Source organism: Rhinoraja longicauda, chromosome 4 (assembly GCF_053455715.1).
Source record: "Rhinoraja longicauda isolate Sanriku21f chromosome 4, sRhiLon1.1, whole genome shotgun sequence".
NCBI classification, from domain to species: Eukaryota; Metazoa; Chordata; class Chondrichthyes; order Rajiformes; family Arhynchobatidae; genus Rhinoraja; species Rhinoraja longicauda.
In genome coordinates this window covers 40553257-40567451 of record NC_135956.1, presented here as the reverse complement: position 1 = coordinate 40567451, position 14195 = coordinate 40553257, and positions in this window count along the sequence as shown.

Here is a 14195-nt window from a genome sequence, read left to right as displayed (position 1 = left end):
TGGAGCTGTAAGGCAGCAGTTCTAGGGCTGTGCCACTGTGCCCCCAATGCTACACAGTAGCTAATGCTACTCCAGCAGCCTCTCCCCATAGTCCTATATATATATATGTTCTTTTCACACACATAACCAACAAATGAATCTGCCTTCGCTATTACATCTAGCAGAGCATTTCAGGTCAGAGCCATTTACCATTTTCATGACACTTTTGTTTTTTTATGTCCTCTAGTCTTGCCTACTCTGCTAATGGGAACAGTTTTACCCACTGAGAAAAGAAGTTTCCATGCACATCAATTTTAAATGACCAGCCCTTTATTTTGTAACTATGTCTTTGTTCATGATTCTCTCACCAGTGGCAATATCCCAATATCTATCCTGTCAAGGCCCTTGAGGTGAACAGACTATAGATTACTTGAATTTAGCCTGTGAGTATCTGGATTTAATTGTGCCTAGATAAACTGTTCATGGGAAATGAGTTGGGATTTTAAATTAATGAAGTTTGAGTTGAGTGGTCAGATTTGCACGGCTTGGACAATCTTACCAGTTGTGATGAGGCACATATATTTACATTTGGTATGAGTCCAAATGATCGGAAGTGCTTTACCCCACTTCCCAAACTTTCCCTTTCCGACTTTGCAACCTTTTCAGACCCTCCACCCCTTGACAGGAGCTAGCCACATCACACCACCAGCATCAGAGACCTGGTCCAAAAACCTGTTTGGAAGCAAAACCTGACAGGATGGAGAGCCTTCTAGGACCATCTGAGAAGTTAATATTTTACAGATTCCTAGGAAAACCAAACTTTTGTGTTCTTCTGCCCAACATTCTGCCCTCTGGCCTATTGTAATGCACTCTAGTAAATAGGCAGGTCAAAAACTCCCATAACATGACATCTTTCTTAACAACCAATGTACTTTTGTGTTAAATAACACTGCTCTCACATCTTTTTGACACATATTGACACATTTGATACCATTGATTGAAACTTAACAATAGAGCCTCAGTTTAGAATGGAAGATATATTTTACTATGTCAAACAAATTTGATTAGAAAGAAGTTGGGACAGTAAAAAAAGAAATGCCATCCAGTTGAATCAACAGGATAAAAAACCATTCCACCAATTCCCTGCTACATTTCTGTTTGAAAAAACATTTTGTCATAACTTTAATTACCTATTTTATCTTATGGTCCTCTGCTGAGGGACACTAGATGTCCAGGAATGTTGATTGAATAATATGCATGTTAGTCACTATATTTCACTGCTCATGTAAAGGCGTTTGGTCTGTGATTTTTCTACCCAAAATAGCATAGGCAGCATGGGTGCCTATTTGGGAATGGATGAAGAGAATCACATCTTTCACAGCACTATAGCTAACTAATGTATTATAGTATTAGAGTTTATACTCTCTTTATTCCCTGCCACCAGATATAATTGAAGAATTTGAACAGCAGGTGAGAAATTTGTTGGTTTGGCTTGGCTATTTGTTTTATGCACCATGCAATTTAATTTCTCATTAACTCAACCAACTTCATTTTATGCCAAATGGGTTCGTTTAAGGGGATACGTTAAGCCTCTGTCTACACCAATCCAGTGAGTAGATGTGCAATGATTTTGTTTACGCGTACTTAGATAAAAAATAAATACAAATGGACATTTGAATTGTGACATTTAAGTTCAGTTCAAAACCAACTTTGGCTATTGAGAAAAAATATTACCTTTGTTCAACAGCCTTAACTGTGAAATGGACAATTTTCATTAGCATTTCTGAAAATTTTGAACTGAATCGTCCAACATGTGAGTAGGTGAATATACTCCAGGCCAATAATAGCCAGCACTGGAGATTTTTGTATGTCCACCATATATTTAAGCCCATTTAGAAATATTGTAAATATCAGGATAGCATCCTGTTAATTTAAAGCTCTGTTTACAACCCGATTTATTCACTGGTTTTAGAAACTTGGTCCCAGCAATTTTCAGATGAAGTCCATCGCAATGAAACAGCTCTCTCTTTTCACATTACTGGTGCGAATGTCTCATCAATCTGAATTCATTTCTAGCACACCAAGCTTTGAGCCATGCATGTATCTCCCTAATCCCATTTACCCTTTGCCAAGTGCTCAGGTGATTATTACCCTTATAGACTGCTTTTCAATTTTCCCCCAAGACCCTCATCATCCCTCAGCAGAACTTCCTTCCTAGTCCTGCCTGTGTTGTTAGTTCCTACATAGACCATGACAACTGGAGCCCCCACCCCCCAACCACCTCCAACTCTGAGCAGATAGTTTGTACATCCCTTGTGTATTCTCAAAGCGTGAACATCATACTTGATAGACAAAGGAAGGACTGAGGGTTTTCTGGAACTATTCCTCTGCATTCCTCTACCAGCATCTTCTACATCACACCAACTGGTGACTGGCCATTCACCAATTTAGAGATAGTAAATCTAAGACTACTGTGACTACTTCCTGGTATACCATGTCTAGGAACCCCTCGCCCTTGTTAATGTGTCAAAGTGTTCGGAGCTCAGGCTCCAACTTATCGATCGAGTGAAAGTTACTCAAGTAGCCAATGCTTTCTGCAGGTACAGTTACTGTTTACAACTATGGAGTCCACAATTTCCCATTGTCATATTTTGTCATTCAAATGAATCCTGCCAAAACTTACATTATCCATTGACACTATTTTTTAGTGATTTTAAAGGAAGACAATTCAATATTTCTATTATTATTTGTGTAAAATCATGCTTTTTGATTTTATAAACTGCACTCTCATTTTAAAAGCTTTTTCCTTGATTATTTTACATGTTTTAAATTTTAAATATCTTTATTAAATCACCTCTCAAACCTATAAACATGGAAAAACAATATATTTTTAAAAAAAGACACAAAGTGCTGGAGTAACTCATCAGGTCAGGCCGCATCTCTGGAGAGACTAGACAGGCAATGTTTTGAGTCCCAACCCAAAACATTGCCTGTCAATTCCCTCCACAAATGCTGCCTGACGCACTGAGTTACTCCAGCACATTATGTCTTTCTTTTTGTAAACCAACATCTGCAGTTCCTGTTTCTCCTTCTTAATCATTTTTTAAATAATTTGTTCTCATAATTTAACCCTTGAAGCCCTAACACCATTCTGGGGAATCTATTTTGGTTTAGGTAGGAGTGATGATGGACCGAAAGGGCATAGTTGTTCCATGCACACATCTATGTCCTCATGACCTACAAAGCCCTCCATAACCTGGCCCCATCCTACCTGACCGACCTCCTCCACAGGCACACTCCCACCTGCACCCTCCGCTCTGCCGCTGCCAATCTCCTATCCCCCCACATCCGGACTAAACTCAGATCCTGGGGGGACAGGGCTTTCTCCATCGCTGCTCCCACCCTATGGAACTCACTACCCCAAACCGTTAGAGACTCCCCCACACTCACCACATTCAAAACATCGCTGAAGTCTCACCTGTTCAGTACTGCCTTCAACCACTGAAGGTCACCTCACCTTCTGTCTCCTTTCTCTGTTCATTTATTTATTTACTTATTTATCTATTTATTCATTTCCCTATGTTCTCAAAATCTCTGTAAAGCGTCTTTGAGTATATGAAAAGCGCTATATAAATAAAATGTATTATTATTATTATTATTATGCTTCTCTAATACTATGATTCGAACCTGTCTCAATAAATCTGTTAAACCAAAGCACAAAGTTCCAACTGGATTTGACGAAGGCTAGATAAACCTGAAGCATTGCTTCCTCACTTTTTAATACTTCAACCAGCTTGAGATAAGAGCCAACAATAAAAGCTTCCATTTGGTATTGGTGTCTGTGGGATGGCATGTTTCCCCCCCTGCATAAAGAGTGGGAGTGGATTAGTGAGGTTAAAGTGCTTTCAGATGAGTTTGGCAGCTTAACATATTTTACTTGATGACAGAAAGAGTAGTAAGTGCAGCCAAGGGTAAAGATATTGTGAGAGCAAGAGTGTTTTTTGAGGATGTGATTACAAGCACAAAGAAGGTACAGCAAAGCCTCTTCTGCTGGCTCTGGTACGCCAGTAATTGGGCAGAGAAAGAGTTGATAGCGCGGACCAAAGCTGAGTCTCGGGACTCTGCAGGTATTATGACAAATGTGGAAGAAGCTCTTGCATCATCAGTTCTGGCCGTGCCATTTTTGTTATAAAAAAATTCCTGTACTTCAACAGGCTGCTGGGTAACAATGTTGATACCTGATACTTTTTGTCACTCCTCTCCATAGGTGTTGACTTAGGAATCTTTGACTGTCAGAGGGTGCGGGGTGGGGGGGGTGGCGAAGGGGGGGGTTGTAGTGAGGAGTCTAAGGTGGGCTTGGTATAGGACTTTCTGATTTATTGTGTGTAAAAACACAATTTATTAACATTCTCCAATGAGGTTTAGTTTGTTGTTTGAATTTTTGTTTAGTTTTGAGATATAGTGATGAAACAGGCCCTTCGGCCCATCAGGTCCATGCCAACCATCACTCGCTCATTCACACCAGTTCTATCCTGCACACTAGGGACAATTTACAGAGGCCAATTAACCTAAAAACCTGCATGTCTTCGGAACGTGGAAGGACATTAGAGCATCCAAAGAAAATTCATGCGGTCATAGGGAGAATGTATGAACTCTGTACTGGCAGTACCTGTAGTCAGGATCGTACACGGGTCTCTGATGTTGTCAGGCAGCAACTCTACCAATGCGCCACAGTGCCACCTCTAGGATATCATAGAGCCAGAGGATTGTACAGCTTAGAAACAAACCCTTCAACTCACTGTGTCAACCATTATGTCTGATTATAATAATCTCAAGTAACATTGAATAATATAATCAAGAAGATAACCTTATATTTTAAAAAAACAATGATTAAAAGGAATTTTTCACATTTCATTCTGTATTCTCAGAATTGACAGAATTTCTGGCATGTTGAGATCTGTTTTGACTGCCTTTTAAAGGGATATTTATCCTTTAGCCTTTCTATGGCACACAGTCAAATAATTCTAATGTGATTAAAACTTGATCTAATTATTTCCCTTGGATTTCTTGGAACACTTCAGAAATCATGCGGGGAGTTAAAAGAAAAATCCGCTGCTTGGTACGTCTCATGCACTGAACCAACCCAGTCTTTCACCATCTGCTCTTTTCTGTGAAAAGTGAGCTGGCTTCCTGTTTCCAGCATGATCCTGCTGGAGTGACAGAGGAGGTCAGTAGTTCTTTATCTCTCACATTTCGTGATATCTTCCTAGCTGTGTAGGAACACACTTCCCGGCCAAACCTGAGGGGCATTGCCTTGGTTCCATGTCTGTTTGCAGATGGCATTCATACTCTCAACTGGCATACTTCCATTAGTTTTTAGCTTTTTAGCAATGAATTTGACTTTTCATCTGTATGAAACACAGAACAGTACAGCACAGGAGCAGGTCTCTCAGCCCACAATGTCTGTGCTGAACATGATGTGAATATAAATTAATCACATCTGCCTGCAGATGATCCATATCCCACCATTCCCTGCATATCCATGTAAGTGTTTAACAAAATGGTCGTCAAGCCTACGCTTTGCCTCGCCAGTGTACGCAGCCACATTGGGAACATTGGATGCAGCAAATGAGGTTAGAGGAGGTGCTTGTGAAGCTCTATCTCCTCTGGAAGGGTCCCTGGATGAAGTCGAAGGAGTAGGTATAAGGCAGGTGTTGTATCTTCTGCATTTGCAAGAGAAAATACCTGGTGAGCGGGTGGTTTTTAACCATTCCCTGGGAAGAGGGAGGGGGAGGGAAAGAGGAGGGGGAGGGGGAGGGGGGGGGAGGAGAGGAGGAGAGGGTGCTGCATCAATGCAGGACAGGTTTGGGCCCAACGGTCCACTTGGTCTAGTTGAGTATAAAAACCAGAAATGCATGTTGCAGCCTTAACATTTTGGTTAGGTTGCATTTGGAGTGTTTGGTCAGTAAGGTGGCGCAGTGGTAGAGTTGCTGCCTTACAGCGCCAGAGACGTGGGTTTGATCCTGACTGCGTGTGCTGTCTGTATGGAATTTGTACATTATCCCTGTGATTGCGTAGGTTTTCCCCTGTGTTCTGGTTTCCTCCCACACTCCAAAGACATACAGGATTGTAGGTTAATTGGCTTCGGTAAAAATTGTAAATTGCCCCTAGCATGTAGGATAGTGCTAGTGTATGAGGATTGCTGGTCAGCATGGACTTGGTGGGCCAAAGGTTTTGTTTCTGCGCTATAAGCTTAAAGCTTAAAGATAGCGGAGTTGGGGGAGAAGGCAGGAACGGGGTACAGATTGTGAATGATCAGCCATGATCACATTGAATGGTGGTGCTGGCTCGATGGGCCGAATGGCCTACTCCTGCACCTATTATCTATTGTTTATTGTCTATATCTCTAAACTGAACTTAAAAGTATTGTGTGCAGTTCTGGTCGCCCCATTACAGGAAGCATATGGAGGCTTTGGAGAAGATGCAGAAGTGTTTTATTATTAATCTACCCAGATTACAAGGTATTAGCTATAAGTAGAAGTTGGACAAACTTGAATTGTTTTCTCCAGAGTGCCAGAGGCTGAAGGGAAACCTGATAGAAGTTTCCGCAACTATGAGAGGTGTAGATAGGGTAGACGGTCAGAACCTTTATCACACGGTGAAAATGTCAATACTGGTGGGCGCAGCTTTAAGATCAGAAGCAGGAAGGTTCAAAGGCACCATGCAGACAAGTTTTTTACACAGAAGGCGGTCGGTGCCTGGAATGTGATGCCAAAGATGGTAGTGGAAGCAGATATGAAAGTGATGTTTAAGAGGCTTTTAGATTGAAACATGGCAATGCAGGGAATGGAGGAATATGGATCACAGGCAGGCAGAAGAGAATAGTTTAACTTGGCATTATGTTCGGCACAGACATTATGTTTAAAGGGCTGTTCATGTGCTGTACTGTTCTATGTTCTCTATCTATAATCTATATCTTCAAGCACACATTTCCATTCACATATCAGTTCTGCACTCACTCATTTATATCGGTTTCTTGTGTGACAAATGAGTCAATTTTTGCACTTTAATCCTTGTGTTCAAGTACTTCCATGGTTTTGCCCCTGCACATTGCTGTGCAATCTTTACACCTCTAACCCCTGAAGAGCCATCTCCATCAGAGGGCCCAGTAAGTGAGACGCATGTTCATGTGCACTTCTCCTTGCCTCATCTACTGCATTCGGTGCTCCCAATGTGGCCTCCATTATATCGGTGAGACCAAGCATAGATTCGGTCACAATTTCGCTGAACACTTATGCTCGGACCTGCTAGACCTGCTAGGGTGGCACGGTAGCGCAGTGGTAGAGTTGCTGCTTTACAGCGAATGCAGCGCCGGAGACTCAGGTTCGATCCTGACTACGGGTGCTGTACTGTAAGGAGTTTGTACGTTCTCCCCGTGACCTGCGTGGGTTTTCTCCGAGATCTTCGGTTTCCTCCCACACTCCAAAGACGTACAGGTATGTAGGTTAATTGACTGGGTAAATGTAAAAATTGTCCCTAGTGTGTGTAGGATAGTGTTAGTGTGCGGGGATCGCTGGGCGGCGCGGACTTGGTGGGCCGAAAAGGCCTGCTTCCGCGCTGTATCTGAAATATGAATAAATATAAATATGTTCCAGTTGTTATTTTTACTCCCCTCCCTTTCCCATACCGGTCTTACTGTCCTGGGCCTGCTCCACTGTCTGAATGAGGCCACGCGCAAACTGGAGGAACAGCACCTCATATTCCGCTTGCATAGCTTACAACCCTTTGGTATAAATATAGAGTTTTCCAATTTTAGGTAACACTCCCCTTTACCTTATGACCCAACTGTATGAACGTTGAATTCTCCAATTTTATGTTTTCCCCCTCTTTTCCCCTTCTCTTTCCTGTGACCCCCATCCCAGTACTCACCCATGTCTCCCACTACCCTGCCCCCTTTGACACTCCTTCCTTCCTTCTTTCCCCTTCCACCTAAACCCTCTGGCTTTATATTTCAGTTCTCTTCATTCCATATCTGACACTTAGAACGGAGATGAGGAAGAACTTTTTCAGTCAGAGAGTGGTGAAGGTGTGGAATTCTCTGCCTCAGAAGGCAATGGAGGCCAGTCCGTTGGATGCTTTCAAGAGAGAGCTGGATAGAGCTCTTAATGATAGCGGAGTGAGGGGGTATGGGGAGAAGGCAGGAACGGGGTACTGATTGAGAGTGATCAGCCATGATCGCATTGAATGGCGGTGCTGGCTCGAAGGGCTGAATGGCCTACTCCTGCACCTATTGTCTATTGTCTATTGTCTATTGACACCATTCTGCCACATCACCTATCCATGTCCTCTGGACATGTTTCCAGCTCCATTGAATTACTCCAGCATTTTGTGTTTTAATTCAAGTTTGCAGCATTTGCAGTTCCTTGTGTTTCCCTGAAGAGCTCTATGCTTGTTCAATTGTATTATTTTTGCCATCTTTAATTTTAATGAATCTACCATTGTTAATTGTTCCTTCAATAGCTTGAGGTCCGATCTTTGCCATAGTTATTTTGTTTCTCCGCCTCTCTTCTGGCAGGATTCTTCCTGAAATCCATCTCTCAACTCTCCTTGCATCTTGTATATTTGGTGTTGATTTTTTTTCCCCCCTAATGCTCCTGTCAAGTGGTTTGTGTACTTTACTGCTTTAAAAGTGCTGCACAAATTTAAGTTGTCATTATTATGGAACTAGCACAGAAAGAGTGGATAAAATGGGTGAACTGGGAGTACAGTGTGATATTCATAGCTCTATTTATGTCTACATTCTCAATCTTTTTCAGCAACTGACCATTCAGCTATGCATTCCCAGGCTTCAGTTAGTATTTAGGATTTCAACTCTTTGTCTTTCTTTTGTTCCTGTTGCATGGTGCATGGTGCATGGTGCATGGTGCATGGTGCTAAATACATATGCTCGCTCATCCTTAATTGAGACTTGCGGCACAGCAGGTGGTGCCACCAGCAGTGGTTGCCTCGCCAACAGCCTGTCTGTCCTTTCTTCTTTTTTGGCATTTTTAGTATGTCTTAAAAGTATGTTTTTAGTGTTCCTTGGTCTGTTTTATGTGGGGGATGGGGGGAACCTTTTTTCAATCTCTTACCTCGACGGAGATGCGATATTTTTCCGTATCGTGTCTCTGTCCCCACTGCCGCCTGACATCGTGGAGTTGCCGGCCTTTCCTGGAGACTGACCAGGCGCTCCAAGCCGCGGGAGGCTGCGGGACTTTAACATCGCGGAGCTTGTGATCCCTTTCCTGGGGATCGAAGTTCCAACCTGCAGGGCCTGTGGACTTTAACATCGTGGAGCCCGCGGTCTCTGGTAAGAAGAGGCCGACTCGGGAGCTCCAGGCCACGGAGAGAGTTTCAACCGCCCCAACGCGGGAGTTTCGATTACCCCGACTGGGGCTTCGATCATCGGCTGCGGGGGCTTTGATCGCCCCGACTGCGGATGGTTTGACTGCCCCGACCGCGGGAGAACAAAGAGGAAAAAGATTGAACTTTATTGCCTTCCATCACAGTGAGGAATGTGGAATCCGCTGTGGTGGATGTTTATGTTAACTTTTATGTGTTTGTGTGCCTTGTTGCTTTTCACTTAGTATGGCTGTATGGTAACTCAAATTTCACTGTGCCTTAATTGGTACATGTGACAATAATCTGACCTTGAGACCTTGACTGCAATTCAAATACCTCAATTTTGTTTCACTAGGTCCTTTATCAAACATATCCCTTCATCCTGCAGAGATGCAATTGAAAAAATGGTTAAATAAAAGTAACATGGTTTTCAGTTTTTTTTTCGTTTTCTGCTAATATTACCTGACTGCAGGGAGCAATTTTATTAGTAAGCATTTATGAGGAGTAATATGGGCTGTTTGTTATGGGGGGCATGATTTCATTTTGTGATATGAATTAAGGACTAGAAATGACCACATGCCACTGTTGGAAGGAAGGAGAACTGTAAATGAGACCAGAAGTTGCAGTAAATTTTTAGTGTTGATCTTTACAATGATTAAAATGTATTTTACAAGTTCTGAACATTTTCAAGAAAATATTTAATTGCTATTTTCACTCTTCATTGAAATGCTGCACAGTTATATTGAAGTAGTATTAAAATGTGTTACGTAAAATGGCCCTGGAATATAATCCTTTCTTCTTTTTTATTCAAGTGATTTTGTTGACATTTTAATATCTGAATATTCATTATTGAAATTCCCCCAAGGGCTGGAGCGGAGAGCAAACCTTGACCATTATCAAATACTGCTGGCTTTAGCAACACTTATGTCTGAAGTCTTTGAAATGGCTGATACGTAAAGGATAGAATACATGCTAGGATATGTTACATACGGGTGGCACAGTGGCAGGGCGGTAGAGTTGCTGCCTTATAGCGCCAGATACCCGGGTTCGATCCTGACTACGGGTGCTGTCTGTATGGAGTTTGTACATGGCCTGCATGGGTTTTCTCCAGGACCTCCGGTTTCCTCCCACACTCCAAAGATGTACAAGTTTGTAGGTTAGTGTTAGTGTGCAGGGATCGCTGGTTGACGGGAACTTGGTGAGCCGAAGCTCCTGTTTCCACACTGTCTCTAAACTAAACGAATATGAGATAACAAATAATGACTTTCTACAAACATGCTATTTAAATTATAGGACTACTTTTTGATATTAATTTGGGATTAAATCTTTCAAAGTCAACTGATTTACACTGTGGATGGAAATCAGAATACCAGAAAGAACTGAGGAACAAATAGCACACACTTAAGTTGCAATGTGATTTCATGTTTCCACAATGGATTAACCTGATATTTTTAATTCATTAATTTGATATAGGCATAGCTGACAAGGTTGCCATTTATTGCCCACCCTTAATCGTCCATTAGAAGGTCGGTGGTGAGCTGCTTTTTTGAACCACAACAATATTCCATCCACACAGCCATTGTTTTGAGTGGCAGGAAACTCTGGGATGTCAATTTAGTAATAGGATGGACTCGACAGATTACTTCATTTCAGACCATTATATTCCCATGCACTTACTGTCTACTTTCTACCAAACGGCAGCATTTGCATATTTGGGAGCTGCTCTTAATAATAATAATAATAATAATGCATTTTATTTATATAGCGCTTTTCATATACTCAAAGACGCTTTACAGAGATTTTGAGAACATAGGGAAATGAATAAATAGATAAATAAGTAAATAAATAAATGAACAGAGAAAGGAGACAGAAGGTGAGGTGACCTTCAGTGGTTGAAGGCAGTGCTGAACAGGTGAGACTTCAGCGATGTTTTGAATGTGGTGAGTGTGGGGGAGTCTCTAACGGTTTGGGGTAGTGAGTTCCATAGGGTGGGAGCAGCGATGGAGAAAGCCCTGTCCCCCCAGGATCTGAGTTTAGTCCTGATGTGGGGGGATAGGAGATTGGCAGCAGCAGAGCGGAGGGTGCAGGTGGGAGTGCGCCTGTGGAGGAGGTCGGTCAGGTAGGATGGGGCCAGGTTATGGAGGGCTTTGTAGGTTATGAGGAGGATTTTGTACTGGATTCTCTGGGGGATGGGGAGCCAGTGGAGTTTATAAAGGACGGGGGTGATATGGTCACGGATCGAGGTGTGTGTGAGTAGACGGGCAGCGGAGTTTTGAATGTAGATGATGTGCTGTGGTGAGTTGTGGCAGTGATAGATAGTACAGATTGCACTCACAATGTGCATTGATGGAAGCAATTAATATTTAAGGTGAAAGGGGTAGCAGTCATTGTTCTGAATGGACTTGAATTTCGTCGATGTTGCTGCAGTTGTAATGATCCAGGAAAATGGAGAACACTCTTTCTCTTTGCTGACTTGCACATTGTAGATGGAAGAAGGTTTGTAGAAAGTCGTAAAGGAGGTTAGACTTGCCTTTGTGGTTACATTATTAATGTGGCTTGTCCACCTTGGATTTTGGCTGAAGGTAACACCACAAATTTGAATAATAGTGGAGTAGCTAATGATTTGCAGAAACATAGAAACATAGAAACATAGAAAAATAGATGCAGGAGTGGGCCTTTCGGCCCTTCGAGCCAGCACTGTCATTCAATACGATCATGTTGATCATCTAAAATCATTACCCTGTTCCTGCTTTTTCCCCATATCTCTTGATTTCTTTAACCCTAAGAGCTAAATCTAACTTTCTCTTGAAAACATCCAGTGAATTAGCCTCCACTGCCTTCTGTGGCAGAGAGTTCCACAGATTCACAACTCTCTGGGTGAAGACGTTTTCCTCATCTCAGTCGTAAATGGCCGACCCCTTATTCTTAAACTGTGACCCCTGGTTCCGGACTCCCCCAACATCGGGAACATTTTTCCTGCATCTAGCTTGTCCAATCCTTTAAGAATTATATATGTTTCTATAAGATCCCCTCTTATCCTTCTAAATTCCAGTGAATACAAACCCAGTCGACCCATTCTTTCATCATACGTCAGTCCCACCATCCCGGGAATTAACCTGAAATACAAAGTAAGGTATGAAGATTTTTTTAAATTGAATCAAAATGCTGGAGTAACTCAACAGGTCAGGTAACATCTCTGGAGAACATGGATAGGTGACATTTTGCTTCAAGACTCTTTTTTACAGAAGTGTTTCAACCCGAAAGTCACCTGTCCATATTCTCCAGAGATGCTGCCTGACCCGTTTTGCCACTCCAGCACTTTGTGACCTTTTGTGTATTTTCTGCAATTTTTTGTTTCTGCTTACTGGAGATAGTCATTTCCTGATACTTGTTTGGCATTAATAAAAAATGGCAATTATCGGACAAATCCCATATGTTGTGATGGTCTCGCTGCGTGCCAGCACAAGGAATCACAGAATCACTGAAATTTGCAGCATAGAGAAAGGTCAATTATCCCCTTAGAGATGAACAATTATCTATAAACATCCTCACTTTCAACCTAATGTTGAACAGAAGAAGTTGGAAAGTTATTGGGCCTCAGGCTCTATCGCAAGGAACTCCAGGAGTGATGTTCTGTTTTGAGATGACATGCCTCGGCACAGACATTGTGCTTCAAAGGGCTTGTTCATGTGTTGTCCTGTTCTATGTTCTATTAACTACAGCTATCTCCTTTTGTGCTGTTGTTTCCCCACTGATTTTACTTCCAATTTACTCAAGCTGCTTGATGCCATCATCTGCCACAATTTGTACCATCGCCTCATCTCCAGAATTTGGAATTTTACCTGTGTTTGGACCCTGGTGGTTATGAAATCTGAGGCAACATGGAACCCGCGGTGGGAATTGGTGAGAGGTTATTGGTGAGTAATTGCCAATTGCAAGTAAAGACCCTTTCCATCACTTTACTGCCAATTGAAAGCAGAGATGGGGATGGGACTGGACAGACTGCCTTGTGGATAGAGCTTACCGTAGTGTTTTTCTAGTTTGCCAGTGATGACAGAGATGTATTTCAAAATGGTTCAAAGGTCTTTTATTGTCACTGGTACCAATTAAGGTACAGTGAAACTCGATTTACCATATGCCATACTAAAAAAAGCAACATGACACACAACTACATAAACGTTGACATAAACATCCACCACAGTGGATTCCCCACATTCCTCACTGTGATGGAAGGCAATAAATTCTAATTTTCTTACCTCCTTTTCTCCCGCGGTCGGGCCAGTCGAACCATCTGCAGTCGGGGTGGTCGAAGCCCCTACGATCGGGGCGATCGAAGCTCCAGCAGCTTGGAGCTCCCGAAGTCGATCTCTAACCAAGGACTGCAAGCTCCACGGTGTTAAAGTTCGCAGGCTCCCACAGTTGGAGCTCCGAGGTCGACCCCCGACAGGGATCGCCAGCTCAGTGATGTTAAGTCCTGCAGGTCTGCGGTTGGAGCTCCCTAAGTCGATCTCCAGCAGAAGCCGCCAGCTCCACGATGTTAGGACGATACGATATGGAAAAAAAATTGCATGTCTGTCAAGGCAAGAGATTTAAAGTCTCCCCCAACCAATCCCCCCCATCCCCCAGATAAAACAAGCTAAAGAACACTAAAACATACATTTAATACATACTATAAAACAACAAAGAAGTGAAGGACAAGAAAAAACTGTTGGCGAGGCAGCCATTGTGTATTTGTTGAAAGGTATTTGTTGAAAGGGGTGAAAAATGTATTTTTCAAAAGGGTGGGATGAGGTGGTTAGGGAAAGTGGCAGGAAGTCAATTTGGTGTAAAAATAA